At 44.3% G+C, this 17486-nt stretch overlaps 1 protein-coding gene across 2 annotated transcripts in view; it reads right to left on the bottom strand.

The window, feature by feature from the left end:
- Positions 1–17486, bottom strand: part of LOC145358227 (protein Niban 2-like) — a 206121-nt gene that overhangs the window by 104568 nt on the left and 84067 nt on the right. The window lies entirely within an intron of this gene.

The raw sequence follows: 17486 nt of genomic DNA, 5'->3' as shown, positions 1-17486 counted from the left end.
CTGTATACTTGAATCACTGCAGCAAGACACCAAGGTTCTTTTGTTAGTAGCTGCCAAACCCACAACCTTTACCACCTTGAAGGACAAGAACAACATGGGAGCACCACCACACTGGCAAGCTCTCCTCCAAACCACACACCACTCCGACTTGGAACTATAAATCGCTGCTCCTTCACTGTTGCTGGTCAAAATACTGAATCTCCTTCTTAGCAGCATTTTGGGAGTAGCCGCATCAAACAGATTAGAGGGTGGCTCACTACCACCTTCTCAAGGACAATTTGGCATAGGTAGCAAACATGCTCATGGAAGAATATTTTTTAAAAAGAATGATTTGTAAATTCCAGAGCAGGCAGGAGGCACAGAGGAAATGCGTCACCTTCATCCCACTGTGGTAGCAACAATTTGAATTTCAATAGCGCTGTTAAAGGCCTGGGTTTGCAAAACCTCACTTACTGTACTGTCTGGAGACAATACACATCTCTTTAAACTGTGATCAGTGCTCCTACCACTCACATTGTCAGCCACTTCAGGTCTTGAACAGCAGGTTAGGTGTAAGGATTCGCATTTTAATCAGTAATCTCTAAACTGTCTGTGCTTTATATGCTCTGTCTGAGGCCAGAACTCTCCATTCACCTGACGAAGAGGGTAACCCCTCGAAAGCTTGTGAGAATATTATCAAATAAATAGGTTGGACTAAAACCTGGTGTTGTCAGACTTTTTAAAGTAAAACATCCCAAGGAACATCACAGGAGGTCAAACAAAATTTGACACTAAATCAAATAACATGATTGGGAAAGGTGACGAAAAACTTGGTCAAAGAGGGGTAGATTTCCCACTTCTGTTTCTGGCAAGCAGGATCTGTGGTGGGAGAGTAAAATCCCACAGGATTCACGCCAGCAGGGTTTCCAGTTGCAATTGTCCCTATTCAACATCAGGGCTTTCTTTAGAATAGATTAACATCTGAGTCAAAGTTTACAGCATGGAAACAGGCCCTTCGACCCAACTTGACCACGCCGCCCGTTTTAAAATCCCGTAAGCCAATCCCAATTGCCTGCATTTGGCCCATATCTGATTAGCAGGCCCCTACGCCTGGTCATGCCAGGTGTTCTAGTTTTATTTTAGGGCACCTTTTAACCCAAGTCACTGATGGGGCAGAGGGGCAGACTCAGAGCCAGTAAGACATTGTGGGAACAGCCCCTTCATTTTTTTTTAAATGATAGACTGAACGATACGGCGGCGCCGATGCCGTTTTCCCCCACCTGCTGCGCCACTCTGCCAACGAATGGGAAAAATCTGCCCATAAGCAGCAACTTGAGAGGAGACATGCAGATAAAGAGAAGTTTAAGTGAAGGAATTCCTAGACTGGTGAAGATGCCACTGTCAATGAGTAAATTAAAATTGGATTTACACATGAAGCCAAAATTGGAGGAGCACAAGAAATTCAAAGTCTTGTAGGGTTGGAGGAGGTTGGGAGGCATGAGATATTGGGGGTCTTTAAAGACAGAAATAAGGATTTTAAAAATCAAGCTGTTGCCAAGCCAAGAGTTAGTATAGGCTTACACCCTTACACAGTCTGCACGACAAGCGAAGGTTCATTGAATCCAAAGAATCATAGAATCCCTACTGTGCAGAAAGCGGCCCTTATTCCAACTCCTATTTATGTTCAAATCAGTTACTGTCATTTTTAATCTAGACAAACCCGGGGCAGGAATGATAATGATGGCAGTTAGAGACACAAGCTTGTATTCCTTGCTAAAGCTTTTTCCAACAAGACATTGAGTACTGTACTCATTTTGTTTGAAACACAAATATCAGGAAAGCATTTCTTTTTATAGAATTCAATGCATAACATGTGAAAACAATTGCCCCAAAAGCTCATTTCCAAATACCCATTCTTAAAGTCCCACACATCATCGTGGCACAGTGGTGTGACAGCGCCAGGGACATGAGCTCAATTCTGGCCTCAGGTGACTGTGTGGAGTTGCACATTCTCCCCATGACTGCGTGGGTTTCCTTCCACAGTCCAAAGATATGCGGGTTAGGTTGATTGGCTCTGCTAAATTGTCCCTTAATGCCTAAGATATATATAGGTTAGAGGGAATTACAGGATAAATACATGGGGTTATGGGGATAGGGGCTGGGTGGGATTGTCATCAGTGCAGGTTTAAATGTGTCGAATAAGAAATAGGAGGAGTAGGCCATCTAGCCCCTCGAGCCCACCCCGCCATTCAATAAGATCATGGCTGATCTGTCGTGGCTCAGTTCCACATTCCCGCCCTCTCCCCATAACCCTTAATCCCCTTGCCTATCAAAAACCCATCAACCCGCGTCTTAAAAATATTGAGCGAGGCAGCCTCCACCACTTCAACGGGCAGAGAATTCCAGAGATTCACCACCCTTTGAGTGAAGAAGTTCCTCTTCAGCTCTGTTCTAAACCGTCCCCCCCTTTATCTTGAGGCTGTGCCCTCTAGTCCTGCTGTCCTTTGAGCGGGAAGAGCCTCTCCACCTCTATCCTATCCATCCCATTCAACATCTTATACGTTTCAATGAGATCTCCCCTCATTCTTCTAAACTCTAACAAGTACAAGCCTAGTTTATTCAGCCTCTCCTCATAGTTCAACCCCCTCAACTCCAGAATCAGCCTAGTAAACCTCCTCTGCACTCCCTCCAAGGTCAAAATATCCTTGCGTAAGTGTGGCGACCAAAACTGCACACAGTACTCCAGCTGCGGCCTCACTAGTGCCCTATACAGCTGCAGCAAGACCTCCCTACTTTTATATTCAATCCCCCTCGCTATGAAGGCCTGCATCCCATTCGCCTTCCTGACCACCTGCTGCACCTGCAGGCTGGGTTTTTGCGACTCATGCACAAGGACCCCGAGGTCCCTCTGCACCGTCGCCTGTTGCAGTTTTTCGCCACGTAAGTAATAGTCCTTCCTACCATTCTTCCTACCAAAGTGGACCACCTCACACTTGCCAACATTAAATTCCATTTGCCAGTTCCTGGCCATTCGCCCAGCACTGTTGGGATTCTAATGATTTGTCTGTTAAATGAATTCTTCACTCATTTAATCCTTTGGTCTTTCCAGAGGGTCTTTATCAACAGTTGGGATAAAAAGACATTGACTGGAACTATGAAATTATGCTCTTTTCTGCAGATCCAGCCTTATCTGCCTATTTCCAATAGACTTGGTTTTTATTTCTGATAGAGCATACATAACAATATAAAAAAAAAGTCAATGAAATAAAGTTCTTACAAACTGATGAATCCTCAAGGCTTCAGCTACACAATGTCACTCTACATGGAGCGAGGTTAAGGCAAGTTGATGGCAATACTGAGCTTCCACTGTAGTCTGAGAAGAAAGCATCTTTTCAGATTACCTTCCAAAGCCTCAAGATGAAGAATGCATAATTGATTTAAAAAAGTAGAGCACAAATCCATAAAGGGGATGCATTGACAAGACCATATAGAGCCTGATATGAGGGCAGAGCAATTCATTGCACGGGGACAAATTTGCAATGCTTCAGTTTGACATAACAGAGTATAAATCAGTCCAATGTCTTAAGCAGTCCAAGAGATGATCAGGGAACATGTTGGCACGTTAGAGAATCCTTCCTAAACTTCAACTGTCCAGAGAGCAGGGACTCTGGTTCCTGCTTTCAACATTTACAGCTTGTGGAACACATTATAGTGCATGCATATACCAAAGCAGGGGACTTCAGGATTCAGCCAGGCTGGAGCCAAGCAAGGTAAACAGCTGGCAGATCTCCAACTGCATCTCAGACTTGTAGCAGTGTAAATTACCAGAAGTCCTGCCAACTGAGAACTACTTACAGTCAGTCATAGGTCAGAATTTTACCGTCCAGCCCGCCACGGGAATCAGAGCCAGAGAGGGGTGAGCCGCTGAAAGGTCCATTGACCTTGGGTGAGATTTTACCGTTTTGGGACAAAAAGCACCATAAAATCCCACCCGGAGTGTTTTACAGCATGGATAGAGGCCCTTTGGCCCAGCATGTCTGTGCCAGCCACCAAGCACCTATCTGCTATAATCCCATTTTCCAGCAGTTGGTCCATAGCTTTGTGCTACAGCATTACAAGCGCTCAGCTAAATGTTTCAGGTTCCTGCCTCAACCACCCTTTGGAGAGGGAGTTCCAGATTCCCATCACCCTCTTGGGGGGGGGGGGGGGGGGGGGGGGGGGTGAAAATGTTTTTCCTCAAATTCCCTCTAACCAGGGGGGGCAGAGATTTGAGTAGCACGAGATTTAATGATCCCTCTATCAATGGGAAAGTTCTATCCTACGAGGGACAGGACATGGAATTGGAAGCTCAGCTGCTAAGGGCGTGTATATTTTTCAACCTGAAATGAATAGTCAGGGAACAGATACAAGCAGAACTTTCATGTTTAGAGATTTTGTTGGGAGCCAAATATGATGCTTTCAGCCTTGTTAATGTCAAGTTGGAGAAGGGGAGAGATTCTACATAGTGCTTTAGCCAGAATTATTTCTTTACTGGAAGAGATCCATTAGACACAGATATCCTTCACCATATTTGTCTTACATTAATCTTTAGCGTCTGGGTGTTACTGATAAGGCTAGCATTATTGTCTATCCTTAGTTGCTCTTAAAGTTTATCCTTTAGGAATCAACAGGCAACTACAATATTGAAATACATTGGGGGGAGTGGTGAAAAAAATGGGGACATTTATGCAAAATGTGGATCGTGTGATATCATCTTTGTTTTGGGTCACCCACATCCCTTCACTCAACAGCAAGGCTGAAATCTAATGACTTCTATCTTATTACTTTGGAAAATCAATGTTGGAGGATGTAGCTTTAAATATAGTATGAAATATTAAATACGAAACCAAATTTTAGGAACTTGAAACAGTCTCTGCTCTGGGCTATGAATAACAAATCGTATCAGAAATGCCAGAGATCTATATCATGAGTTTGCTGTTCTGAGATAAATACCTACGTTTCACATTAAGCTGAGCTTGTAGTTAGCCACCTTAAGTGAGATACCCAAAGACCTCCAACAAGCAGAAGATCGAGAGATTGCACGAACTACTGACAACAGTGCATTGGACCGTAACTGGCTAAAATACAATCACTGCCATTGTATCAAACAATCACAGAACTGAGGAAGTTTAGACTCAGCAAGGCAGATACATCTGATTTTCACATTGAAATACTGGAAGTAGCACAGTGGGACAGCGTTTAGCACTACTGCCTTGCAGCGACAGGGACCCAGGTTCAATTCCAAGTCTTGGGTGACTGTTTGGAGTTTACACATTCTCATAAGGACACGTTACATCAAATTCAACAACTTCAGATGATTAGCTCTATCCCACCTGCAACCCCTTGTTTTCATTTTGTTTAATTTTTAACTGTTTACTTTTTTTTGTCTCTATTTTTATTCCCCTACTTTTTCTTCCTATTTTATCCCCCCCCCACCTTTTCTCAATTTTACCTCTCTCACCCATCCCCCCTTCCCCCACATCTTCATCTGTCACAGTTTATCCTCCGAATTCAGTTTGGCCATTCACACCCTTTATGCTCTCAATGGTCAGCCACGAGCAGCCTATCCCCTTGTTCTTGTGGCTATGACTCATCTTTCATTCCCTCCCCCTGCAGTATAAATACCTCCCACTTCCTACACCTTTTAGCTTTGACAAAGGGTCATCTGGACTCGAAATGTCAGCTCTTTTCTCTCTTTACAGATGCTACTAGACCTGAGATTTTCCAGCATGCTGTCTTTTGGCTCAACCTCTGTGTGGGTTCCCTCCCACAATCCAAAGTGTAGGTGAGATGGATTGACTGTGGTAAATGTGTGGGGTTACAGGGAAAGGGGCAGGGGAAAAAGGACCTGGGTACGACATTGAGACAGCCTGTCAGGAAGACGGTGCAGACGCAATAGGTCAAATAGACTGCACTGTAGGGATTCTGTGATTTAAGAGCAAGAGTAAACAGGCATTTCAAACACAGCAGCTGTGGGAAACTCAGCTTAAAGAACTGTAATCGCCCTGCTCATTAGGTTGGCCCACGTATCAATCACCCTGTTCCTGCCATAATTTTAAGAGGTAGTGAAGTGGCAACTGGTAATTGCGGAGCAACTAGAGGAGAGGAAATACACCTCAACATTACAGTCTGATTCAAATCAGCTATCTCGCATGGTGTTTGTGTAATTCAGAAGAATCATGAATTAACACCTTCTGATGAATTAGGTACTAGATGTGATATTCCAACAGGTAATGAAATAGGAGCTAAATTATGAGTTTAAGGCACAGATGTGGAGCCAGAATAAAATTTGTAGACATGAAAGCTATGAGTGAAGACCAGAATTTAAACATATGGAGGACCCAATATTATTTTTGCATTCTAAGGAGCCACCTAACATGTGGTAGGAGTGGATTGGACGAGAAGTAAATGCAAGGAGGACACAACCTTAATTATTGTAACTATATACTATTATATATCATTTGCCTGGTGGCTCAATATCCATCAGGTCCTAGTGGACAGAATGATGTCCTGACACTTCAATGGAGGCCTAAATTTCCAAACCAACACCATTGCATGGAGAGAACTAAAAATAAGTGCTGGAAATGCAAAACAAGCAAATTTGATTGCAGTGTTTCTGTAGTGCAGTGGGTGTGACGCTCGCCTCACATGTGAAAGGTCCCTGGTTCGATCCTGGGCAGAAACGTTTCCTAATGTTCTTTGATATCAGAAAGGATTCCGATTTCAGTATTAAGGGCAGCATGATGATAGTGGATAGCACTGCTGCCTCACAGCGTCAGGGACCCGGGTTTGATTCCTGGCCTGGGTCACTGTGTGCAGAGTCTGCACATTCTCCCAGTGTCTGAATGGGTTTCCTCCTACAGTCTGAAAGCTGTGCTGGTTAGATGTATTGGCCATGCTAAATTCTCCCTCAGTGTACCCAAACAGGTGACGGGGTGTGGCAACCAGGGGATTTTCACCAGTGTAAGTAAGCCTTCTTGTGACACTAACAAATATGAATATTCTAAAGTGAGAAGACTTTGGTCCAACTTGTCCAAGAGCTAGAAATAAGTGAACAAACAGCCCTTTGGGGCAGGGTTAATAAAACTAGTATGGTTTGGGGGGGGGGGGGGGGGGGGGATAATGGAACAGCAAATACTCTAACCAGAAAGAGGGAGTTCACAGGTTGAAAGAATGAACAGGCATTTAAAAAGTATCTTTGAACTCGAGACATTCAAACTTTTGAAGTATAGGAAAGTTGGCAACCACAGCAATTCCCACAAAGAGCAATATAAAGATGATCCAGTCAATGCTGAGGAATGAATATTGACCAAGATATCAGATGAATTTCTGCACTTCCTTGCAAATAATGCGCTGGATCTACTACAATAACTTGGAGAAGTTGAATTGAACCTTTCAACAAAAAGAAAAAAGGTTCTCTGACATTGAAAGGTGCTACACTCTTTCATGGAAATGGGCATGGTTGCCTAGGCCAGTATTTATTGCCCCTGAAGTGGTGGTGGCAAACCATCCTCTCAAAAGACTGCAGTCCACATGCTGTTGGTATACCTGCAATGCTGTCAGTGACAGAATTCCAGGATTGAGATCCCATGACAGTGAAGGAACGATATAGTTCCAAGTCACAATGGCTAGCAACTTGGAAGAGAGCTTGCAGAGTGTTCCCACGTATCTGCTGTCTTAGAATCTCTACAGTGCAGGAGGTCAGCCCATCAAGCCTGCACTAACCACAATCCCACCCAGGCCCTATCCCTATAGCTCCATGCATTTACCCCAGCTAGTCCCACTGACACTAAAAGGGGCAATTTTACATGGCTGAACCACCTAACCTGCACATCTTTGGAAACCCATGCAGACACAGGGAGAATGTACAAACTCCACACAGACAATGACCCAAGCCGGGAATGGAGCCCAGGTCCCTGGCACTGTGGCGCAGCAGTGCTAATCACTGTGCCCTTGTCCTTTTGTGTGGGTTTGGAAGGTGTTGTTGAAGGAGCTGAGGCGAGTCGCTGCAGTGCATTTTGCGGATGGTACACACGTCTGCCAATGTGCAATAGTGGGGTGCCAACATGCACTGCCAAGACCACAAAACCTCAAGTGGCACAAAACTAGGAAGCAGGAAAGACGTGCAAAATGCTTAATAGAAAAGCAGGAAACAGATGTAACAAAGGACCAGTTTGGAAAACAAGAACATGCAGGATTGTGAAAAGCCCAACAAAGGTCCACATAAGGAAATAGGTGAAGGAGAGAAACTTGCAGATACAGGAGCACGCAAGTTGAAACTCCTGACTGGTACTGGAGAGAAAAACCATATCAGAATCATAGACACAGACACTCATCATGCAGGAGGGTGTGGGCATTGATATTACAGGCCAGGTGTAATGCCAATTGCAGTTGACTAACCATGTGCCAGGTGGGCACAGTTGGCATTTGGCAGGGTGGAAGAATGACAAGAAACCCAAAACGGGAATGAGTTGAGGTTTGTGGGCAGTGGGGGAGAAACCTTCTTGTCAAGGCACCACATTATTAGTTGGTGGAAAGAACATTAAGTGACAGAACAAGTTTAGTGAAGGGTAGATTAGGATTATCAGAATCCTGTTTTTTCAAAAAATGAGAATATTAACAAGCAGAACAGAGGCATGCAAAATGGGACAGGATCAACCACTACCCACATGATCTTACAGATCATACCGAGTCCTTGCCTCTTCTCAAAAGATGCCGTCAGTTCAACAACAGACTAGAACACAGTTATGATGGACATTCAGCATATTAGGCGGTCAGCTGATACAAAATGGCTGTTTTTCAGGGCTTTTTAAATCCACATTTCCTATTCTGGCCATGTATCAGTCCTTTATTCTAGCTCCATTTTATACCAGGCAAGGCAGTGCTGTAGTGACACTGTTGCTGGACCAGTAATCTAGAGACCTAGGGCAATGCTCTGGAGACCTGGGTTCAAATTTCACTATAGCAAATGGTGAAATTTGAATTCAATAAAAATCTGGAATTAGAGGACTAATGGAGATCATTAAACTGTCATAAAAACCCATCTGATCCACTAATGGATATCTGTCATCCTTAAGCTGGTGTGCCCTACATGCAACTCCAGATTGACTCTTACTTTGGGCAGCACAGTGACACAGCGGTTACCACTGCTGCCTCAGTGTCAGAGACCCTGGTTCACCATCTGTGTGGAGTTTACACATTCTCCCCATGTCTGCATGGGTTTCCTCCCATGATCCAAAAATATGCAGGTTAGGTTAATTGGCCATGATAAATTGCCACTTAGGGTTGGGGGACTAGCAGGATAAATACGAGGGGGTATGGGAATAAAGCCTGGGTGGGATGGTGGTCAGTGCAGACTCGATGAACCGAATGGTCTCTGTACTGTAGGAATTCTATAATTGCCCTCAGGGATGGGGCAATGCTGATCCAGTCAGCCATGCCCATATCCTGTGAATAAATAAAAAAGTAGGTTATGTAACAAGAACAATTATCTCTTCAAACTGCATTCTACCATTTCATTGAAGTAACGAGTTCCTTATATTACCCTAAACTTCAACTGCACAATTTTATAGAATATAGTGTGAAATGTTAAACCTACCCTCCTCTCCCCATGTAGGGAGATGCAGCTGCAGTGATGAACAAAATGTGGACCATGTGAAACATATTCTATTACCTGGAACGAATATATACCAAGCCAGAATTGTTCTTCTCTCAAGATCTTGAGCATCTAAGGGTGCGGGGTAACCCTGATCAAATACTTTCATGGGTCAAAGGTGGAGGAGGAAAAACACATTAAGATGGCGGCACGGGCTCATTGGGCCAAAGGGCCTGTTTCCCGAGCTGTGTTGTTCTTTGTACTTGCTGCAAGATGGCAACCATACTCAAAACTATCCTAACATGTCATTGGACTACCATGAATGCAAACATTTGACAATGCTATTCAATGGGGAAAAAAACCCCAGAAAAACAAGGCCTTTTACAGAAGGATCTGAACACAAACAACTCATCATCACAGCTACATAATAAAGGGTCATAGATCCTCTTCAAACAAACAGCATCTAATCATTGAGGTTGCAATTCATACTGTTGTACACCACAGATCTAGAGAAACTGCCTAACTCAGTACCAGTCATGATTGAGAACACAATACGACAGCGTGTCAAGCAAGTACACAGACATAAGCAAACGATACAAGTGCCCTTCACAAGGAGAACAAACATGGTATTCAAAACCTTCATTCAATTTTCTGGTTCTGTAGGCCAGTGAATTGCATTGAGAACATTTAGAAATAACATCGATCCTGTTTTGGCCAACTCCAATCACAAATATCAAGGATGGATTTATTTTTCAGCCTGTGGCAGTATGATAGCATAGTGGTTAGCACTGCTGCCTCAGTGCCAGGGACCCGAGTTCGATTCCCGGCTTGGGTCACTGTGCAGAGTCTGCATGGGTTTCCTTCAGGTGCTCCCGTTTTCTCCCAGTCTGAAGGCCATGCTGGTTAGGTGCATTGGCATGCCAAATCATCCCTCGATGTACCCGAACAGACACCAGGGTGTGGCAACTAGGGGGATTTTCACAGTAACTTCCTTGCAGTGTTAATGCAAGCCTAATAATAAATGGGAGCAAGCTCAAATGGGCTCAAACAAAATGCAGTTTACACAGTATTAAAAACACTGCTGCTTGCCAGGCTTAACTTTCGTGACTTCCAATGTTGCTTGTTTGCCCACTAACACCCTTTTATCAGATAGATTAGCTCTTTGAAGGCAAACAATAATCAACACTCCATGGAAGGGAGTCAGTGGCAACAGATCTTTCAGGAAAGGACAGGCTCAAGAGTTCCTGGAACAGCTTGGTACAATGTAATGAATCTTCTTCCAGAGAACATCAATCTCTTGCTCCAGGAGCTGCCAGTGCTACACAAAGGAATCTGCTTCTTAGAAAATACTTCAATGTTATCATTGACACCTCAAAAACACCCAAATATTTATCTGCTTTCAAAACAAAAAAATGCTGGGAACACTTGGTCGGAATTAAGACAAAAGTACTACAGTGATTAGCACTGCTGCCTCACAGCTCCAGGGACCCGGGTTCGATTCCAGTCTCAGGTCACTGTGCAAACTCCACACAATCTCCCCATATCTGTCTGGGATTCCTCTAGGTGCTCTGGTTTCCTCCCACAATCTAAAGGTGTGTGGGTTAGGTTGATTGGCCAGGCTATTGCCCCTTAAATTGCCCTTTAGTATCAGAGAGACTAGCTAGGGCAGATATGAGCGGTTACAGGGTTAGGGACTGGGTGGAATTGTTGGTGGTGCAGACTCAATAGGCTGAATGGCTTCCTTCTGCACTGTAGGGACTCTGATCTTCTATTCTGTTAACCCAGTTACAAAGGGTCATCTAGACACGAAACGTCAGTCCTTTTCTCTCCTTACAGGTGCTGCCAGACCTGCTAAGATTTTCCAGCACACTCTCTTTTGGCACCAGAGTCTCTACCTCATTCCTGTACTCTGCCTCATCATTGTTTGAGATCCAACCCACTACAGTGTCGTCGTCAGCAAACTTGAAAATCCGAGTTGATAGGAATTTGGCTACACAGTCATAGGTGTACAAAGAGTACACATGAGACTGAGGACACACAGTCTCTTGGGGCACCAGTGTTGTTGCCTATCCTTACTAACTGCGGTCTGTGGTTTCAAAGTTCAGGATCCAGTCGCAGAGGGAGAAGCCGAGGCCCAGGGAATGGAGTTTGGAGATCAATTTTGTAGGAATAATGGTGTTGAAGGCTCAGCTGTAGTCAATAAATAGAAGTATGATATAGGTGTCTTTGGCTCTGCAATCAACCCTGGAATACCTAGGTAACAGATGCATCTGCTGGTGATCTGTTGCAGAGATAGGTGAACCGTAGTGGATCCTGGCAGTCCAGGAGGCTGGAATCGATTTGTGCAACGTCCAGTCTTTTGAATCACCGGAATGATGGATGTCAGAGCTACCAGTCGATAGTCGTTAAGGCACGCTGCTTGGCTTTTCTTGGTACTGGGACGATGATGGTCTTCTTGAAACAGATAGGGACCTCAAGATTGGTGTAAAGAAAGGTTGAAGATGTCTGCGAATACCCCCACCAGCTGATCTGCTCAGGACCTGAACACATGTCCAGGTACGCCATCCAGGCCAAGCACTTTCTGTGGGTGGACCTTTGAGAAAGCTGCTCTGACATCTACAATGACGACTTTAGATACAGATTCATCCAGGCCTTTCAGGGTGGAGGACATGCTCTCACTGAACCCTTGCTCAAAAATGGGTGTAGAAAGATTTGATCTCATCAGGGAGGGGGTGCTGTGGGCTGGCAATTTTACACGCCTTCATCTTGTAGCCTGTTATGTCTTGCAGACCTTGCCATAGTTGGTGGGGGGTCTGTGGGGCTAGCCTGGGGTGCTAGCTTTTGGCATCTTTAATGGACCTCTTTAGATCGTATCTGACTTTGTATAGGTCAGTGTTGCCTGACTTGAACACCTCAGAACTGGACTTAAGCAAGCAGTGGATATCCCAGTTCATCCATGGATTCCAGCTGAGAAACACGCAATTTGTTTCTTTGGCACACAGTCTTCTACACACAATGAAATCAGTTACTGCATTGGCGTACTCGTTCAGGCTGGTCGCAGAGTTTTAAAATACTGACCAGAACACTAACTGCAAGCAGTCCCACAGGAGATCATCCAATTCCTCAGACCAACATTGTACGACTTTCTTTGATGGATTCTCTCGCTTCAGTTTCTGCTTGTAAGCCGGGAGCAGGAGCACAGCCTTGTGGTCTGATTTGCCAAAGTGTGGGCAGGCGATACAGCATATTTGGCATTTGTGTAGCAGAGGTCCAGAACGTTTGGGCCTCTGAGGAGCAGGAGATGTGGTGGTGGTAATTTGGTAGTATGCTGTTCAGCTTGACCCGATCGGGGTCCCGCCCACGATGAACAAGGCCTTTCAAGGCCTGGGATGTTTAGCCTCAAAGCTATTTGTAGTGGAGTATATTTTGTCCAGCACTATCTTCATGTCTGCATGGGGTGGGATGTGAACTGCCATCAGGATAATGGAGGTGAACTCCCACAGAAGATAGTAGGGGAGACATTTTAGCATCAGGTATTGTAGGTCCACAGAGTAGAAATTTGCCAGTGGTGCTACGGCTAGGCACCACCATCCCTTACGTCTTAAAACATTCACCCTGCTGGCTAAATAATGAACAGCAGCATCACGTTTGCTACTTAATTTATTTTAGAATGATTAATTGAAAAGATGGAGAATAATTTATATAGCACTTTATTATAACTGGCTATTTGTTAACACATGGGTGAAGAGCACAACAACAAACCGGCCAGCACAACTAATCCTCCAATTGCTTATGCATGACATAATCAACAAATCGCATGCAGCATCAAGTAAACAATGGAAAAGTTCAGAATTAACTTGTGTTCTAATAGTGCTGAATCTTCTTGCCAAGGCCAAACTATTACTGCAGTTGATGAACGTGATGCTCAAGATGATCATCATTTTCTCTTCCAGCTGGCTCAGAAACACGGGTTTAGTTCAGAAATGACCAAGATGGCAGGATCCAAATTTCAATAAGCTCTTTGTCCAAAAGTATTATTGAGAGGGGAGGGGTGACAGCCGATTGAAAAAGGAGGGGGAACAGCATTCAAATGGATGCTGTTCAAATGATCGGCTTACAAGGGGTCCAAGGGGGGGGAGAGGTTAGGTGGTCAGCAACGAGTCCTCAACAGTGCTGCCTCACAGCAGCAGGGACCTGGGTTCAATACCCACCTCACCCTCGTGGAAGAGTTAATCACTAGGAAATCCCACAAATAATCAGAGTGCCACAGATTCCAAACAAAAATCACCTCAACACTCAAACTGAACTTCCACCCTTCAGAAAAGACCTTGACCTGTTCCTTCTCTCATTCATCATCAAGCCATGTTTATTCTCCAGTTGGGAGAGAGAGAGAGAGAGAGAGAGAGAGAGAGAGAGAGAGAGAGAGAGAGAGAGTGGGAAGGAGGGGTAGCTACCCATGTCATACCTCTGCCCACGAGAGCATGGGGAGTGACTGATCTTCGCAATGTTACCAAAAAGACAAGAACAAAAAAATCAACTGCCTCAGAAGTTAGGAGGCAGATATTTTCAATTATTTGGAGTATTAACAACCTCCTTTGTTTTTTCAAGTGACCTCTTGTTCCTGCTGTTGCCACCTTTGGGAAACTAGGACCACTCACTTGGATTTAGTATTCTGGATACACTAACCTTTCATAAAGATCTTTTAACCTTTCAAGTGCCGGATATCTTTGTGGTTTACACACAAAAGTTACTTTTTTTTAAAGAATTCAATAGCAGCCCATCTTCATTCCCAAACACTGACAAGCAAAACATGCCACAGGAAAACAAAATAACCCTCGTCTTCTGAAAAACGAGACACATTCCGAGGGCCAGATGAATTAACTGAATTTTTGCCCCATGCAGATCATAGTGTTATGCGTGCTGAGGTAACGAGCTGAATTTTCCAAGGAGATGGCTGGGACACCCAATCTTTCACTTTACAGAAAGCACATTGGGATGTCCTATGGTCATGAATGGTGCCATATAAATGCAAGTCTTTCTTTGTGCACTTTAACAGGAGTGCAATCCTTGCCTTTAAAAATTAACACAATTCGCAACAGGAATCAGACTATTGATTCCTAGAATCATTGCAATGATTCTACTGAAACTGTGACTGGCTCTCAATGGAGGCAAGAGGGCAAATGAAACTCATCTGTAACCCTGCTCTCCTCCCCATGGCCTCCTCAGAAGGACGCGCAGATCATTGGTCTGCTGTCACCAAGTTTGCCTGGAACCCAGGCAAGTATTCCTTAACAAAAAAAAACAGAAAATGCTGGAGAAAAGTGGTGGGTCTGACAGTATCTCTGGAGAGAGAACAGAGCCAACGCTTTGAGTCTGGATGACCCAAAATATTCCTTAGCCTATCATGGAATCCCTACAGTGGAGGAGGCGACCATTTGGCCTATCGAGTCTGCACCGATCACAACGCCTTCCAGCCCCATCTCCGTAACCCCATGCATATACCCTAGTATTACAGGGACTAACTAAGGGACAATTTAGCCTGGCAAATCTACCTAACTTGCACATCTTGAGACTGTGGGAGGAAACTGGAGCACCCGGAAGACCCCACAGTCACAGGGAGAGCATGCAAACTTCACAAGGAGTGACCCAAGCCAGGAATCGAATTGGGTCCCTGGCGTTGTGAGGCAGCAGTGCTAACCACTGTGCCAACTTTGATTCACAGTTATTCAAAGAACAAGTTGTTTTTGAAAGAGGGGGAGAGAATGCACTGGGGGGTGGGGGAGGTGTGGGGAGAAGCAAGGAGTACTCAGCTGTAGCAGTGACTGAAAAATGTTAACGGGAAAAGGTCTGAAGTCATTGTGCGATTACCATAAACTGATGCATTCTCCCATCCCCCAGCTTCCTGTTCAAAATCACTGGCACACAATCAGTTCATTTAAGCAGCAAATAGAGCACTAGTCCTCTGGTTTGTGAAAAAAGGTCAGTTACCACAAATACCATTCCAGTGACAAGACTGTTATTTGAAGGAGCGTGTCATCTTGTTCTGGAAACCACAAAAAGCAGCGTGGTGGAAAAGATGCTGTACGTCTGTATGTTATAGAGAAACAGAGGCATTGCTATGTTCTACCCGGGTGGTAGATGAGAAATGAAGGACAGCAGAGAGCCACAGCATTATCATCGATCTGGTATAGTGGTGCTGCTGGCAGGGTAAGTCTTGGCCAGGGCATTGGGAGAACTTGGCTCATCTATTTATAGTATTACGAGATGTTTAATGGCATCAAGTGACCACAGTAAGAAGTCTCGACATCAGGTTTATTTGGAATCACAAGCGTTTGGAGCACTGCTCCTTCATCAGGTAACTCACCAGATGAAGGAGCAGCACTCCAACAGCTCGCAATTCCCAACAAACCTGTTGGACTTCTTACTGTGCCCTCCCCAGTCCAACGCCGACATCTCCACATCATGAATGAACATAACATAAGAAATAGGAGCAGGAGTAGGCCAGAATGGAAGGCAAGCAGGACCTCAGTCCAACTTCCCAAAAGGTTAGCGATTCAGGACTCCTTTCTTTTTCCTAGCTTGGCTAATCAAGTGTCAGAAGTGGGACTCGAACCCATAACCTTCTGATTCATAGGTGAAAGGGTTACAATTAAGCCACGGCTGACAGCCAAATACACAAGGACCTCCCCTCCAAACAATATAATGCAGCAAACACGCCACCATTTTGATTTAATTTGGCTTGTAGTTAAACCAATTACAGCCACGTTGGTCCTAACTGAACAATTCTTGCATCATTATGTCAAACGTGTCATGTTGGACGTTTCCTAATCTCAACAAGTCCAAAGTGTGCGGGTTAGGTTGATGGGTCAATTCAGCATGGGCACAGTGTCAGGGGGATTAGCAGGGTAAGTGTTGGGTTACAGGGATAGGGCTGGGTGAGATTGCGGTCAGTGCAGACTGAATGGGCCTTATGGCAGCCTCCTGCACTGTAGGGATTCTATGATTCTACGATTCTACAAGTTCCTCTTGCATTTCAAATGCTCTTTTAAAAAAAAAGCTAATCAGCAAATTCAAAACATGCATGCTCTAGGAAGTACAAATTAACCCCAGCACCTAACCTTACTGGATAAATCATAAGAAAAATGGTGGACAAAGATGCCACACAAAGAAAAATAATATCTCTATTAAATGAGAGGAATTAATATGATTGACCCATTTCTGGGCACCAAGAGACATGGTAATAGAATGGAAAAAAGGATTTGGTGCATCAATTGCTCCGAGATCCCTGGGATTACAGCACAGGCTCAATGGGTTGTATGGTCTACAGCTGTACATATTTCATATCTTTAAAAAGGTGATAACTAGGTTGTACATGAAGTCAACACCAGAAAGGTTGCTCAATACACGCACAAGAGCAGACCAAAGCAGTTTAAAAAAGGTGCCGGGGGCACATGCTATTAAAAGGAAGGTTTCATGCATATTGTTCACCACTTACTCATTGATACCCAAAGCCAATCTGAGGAGATTACTTAAGGAATGATAATAAAGATTGCAGCATTGGCCTTGGGTCCAATGATCACCCTTTGGACTCTTGGCAGACAGTAAGAGGAGGAGGATAGGGATGTTACAATGCTAGTATAGTTTTACTTTGATTGCATATTTCAGCCACCTGAACTTAAAAACCATGGGTTAAGACAAGGTCATCACCATATACTATTGTTCTGGATACAAATTTGCCATTTCTCTTCCAAAGATCAGAACATTACAGTGCTTCCTCCTGGTATACCCAACATCAAGTCCAGTTTCTGCCCCTTTATTCCCATCACTACCTCCTCTATTTCAGTGCACACAGCTCATTCACCTCCTTCCTTCA

The sequence above is a fragment of the Carcharhinus amblyrhynchos genome, chromosome 25, assembly GCF_965287045.1.
Source record: "Carcharhinus amblyrhynchos chromosome 25, sCarAmb.v2.hapA, whole genome shotgun sequence".
NCBI lineage: Eukaryota > Metazoa > Chordata > Chondrichthyes > Carcharhiniformes > Carcharhinidae > Carcharhinus > Carcharhinus amblyrhynchos.
The sequence above is the reverse complement of the archived record's forward strand: the minus strand, read 5'-3'. Positions and strand labels throughout refer to the sequence as shown.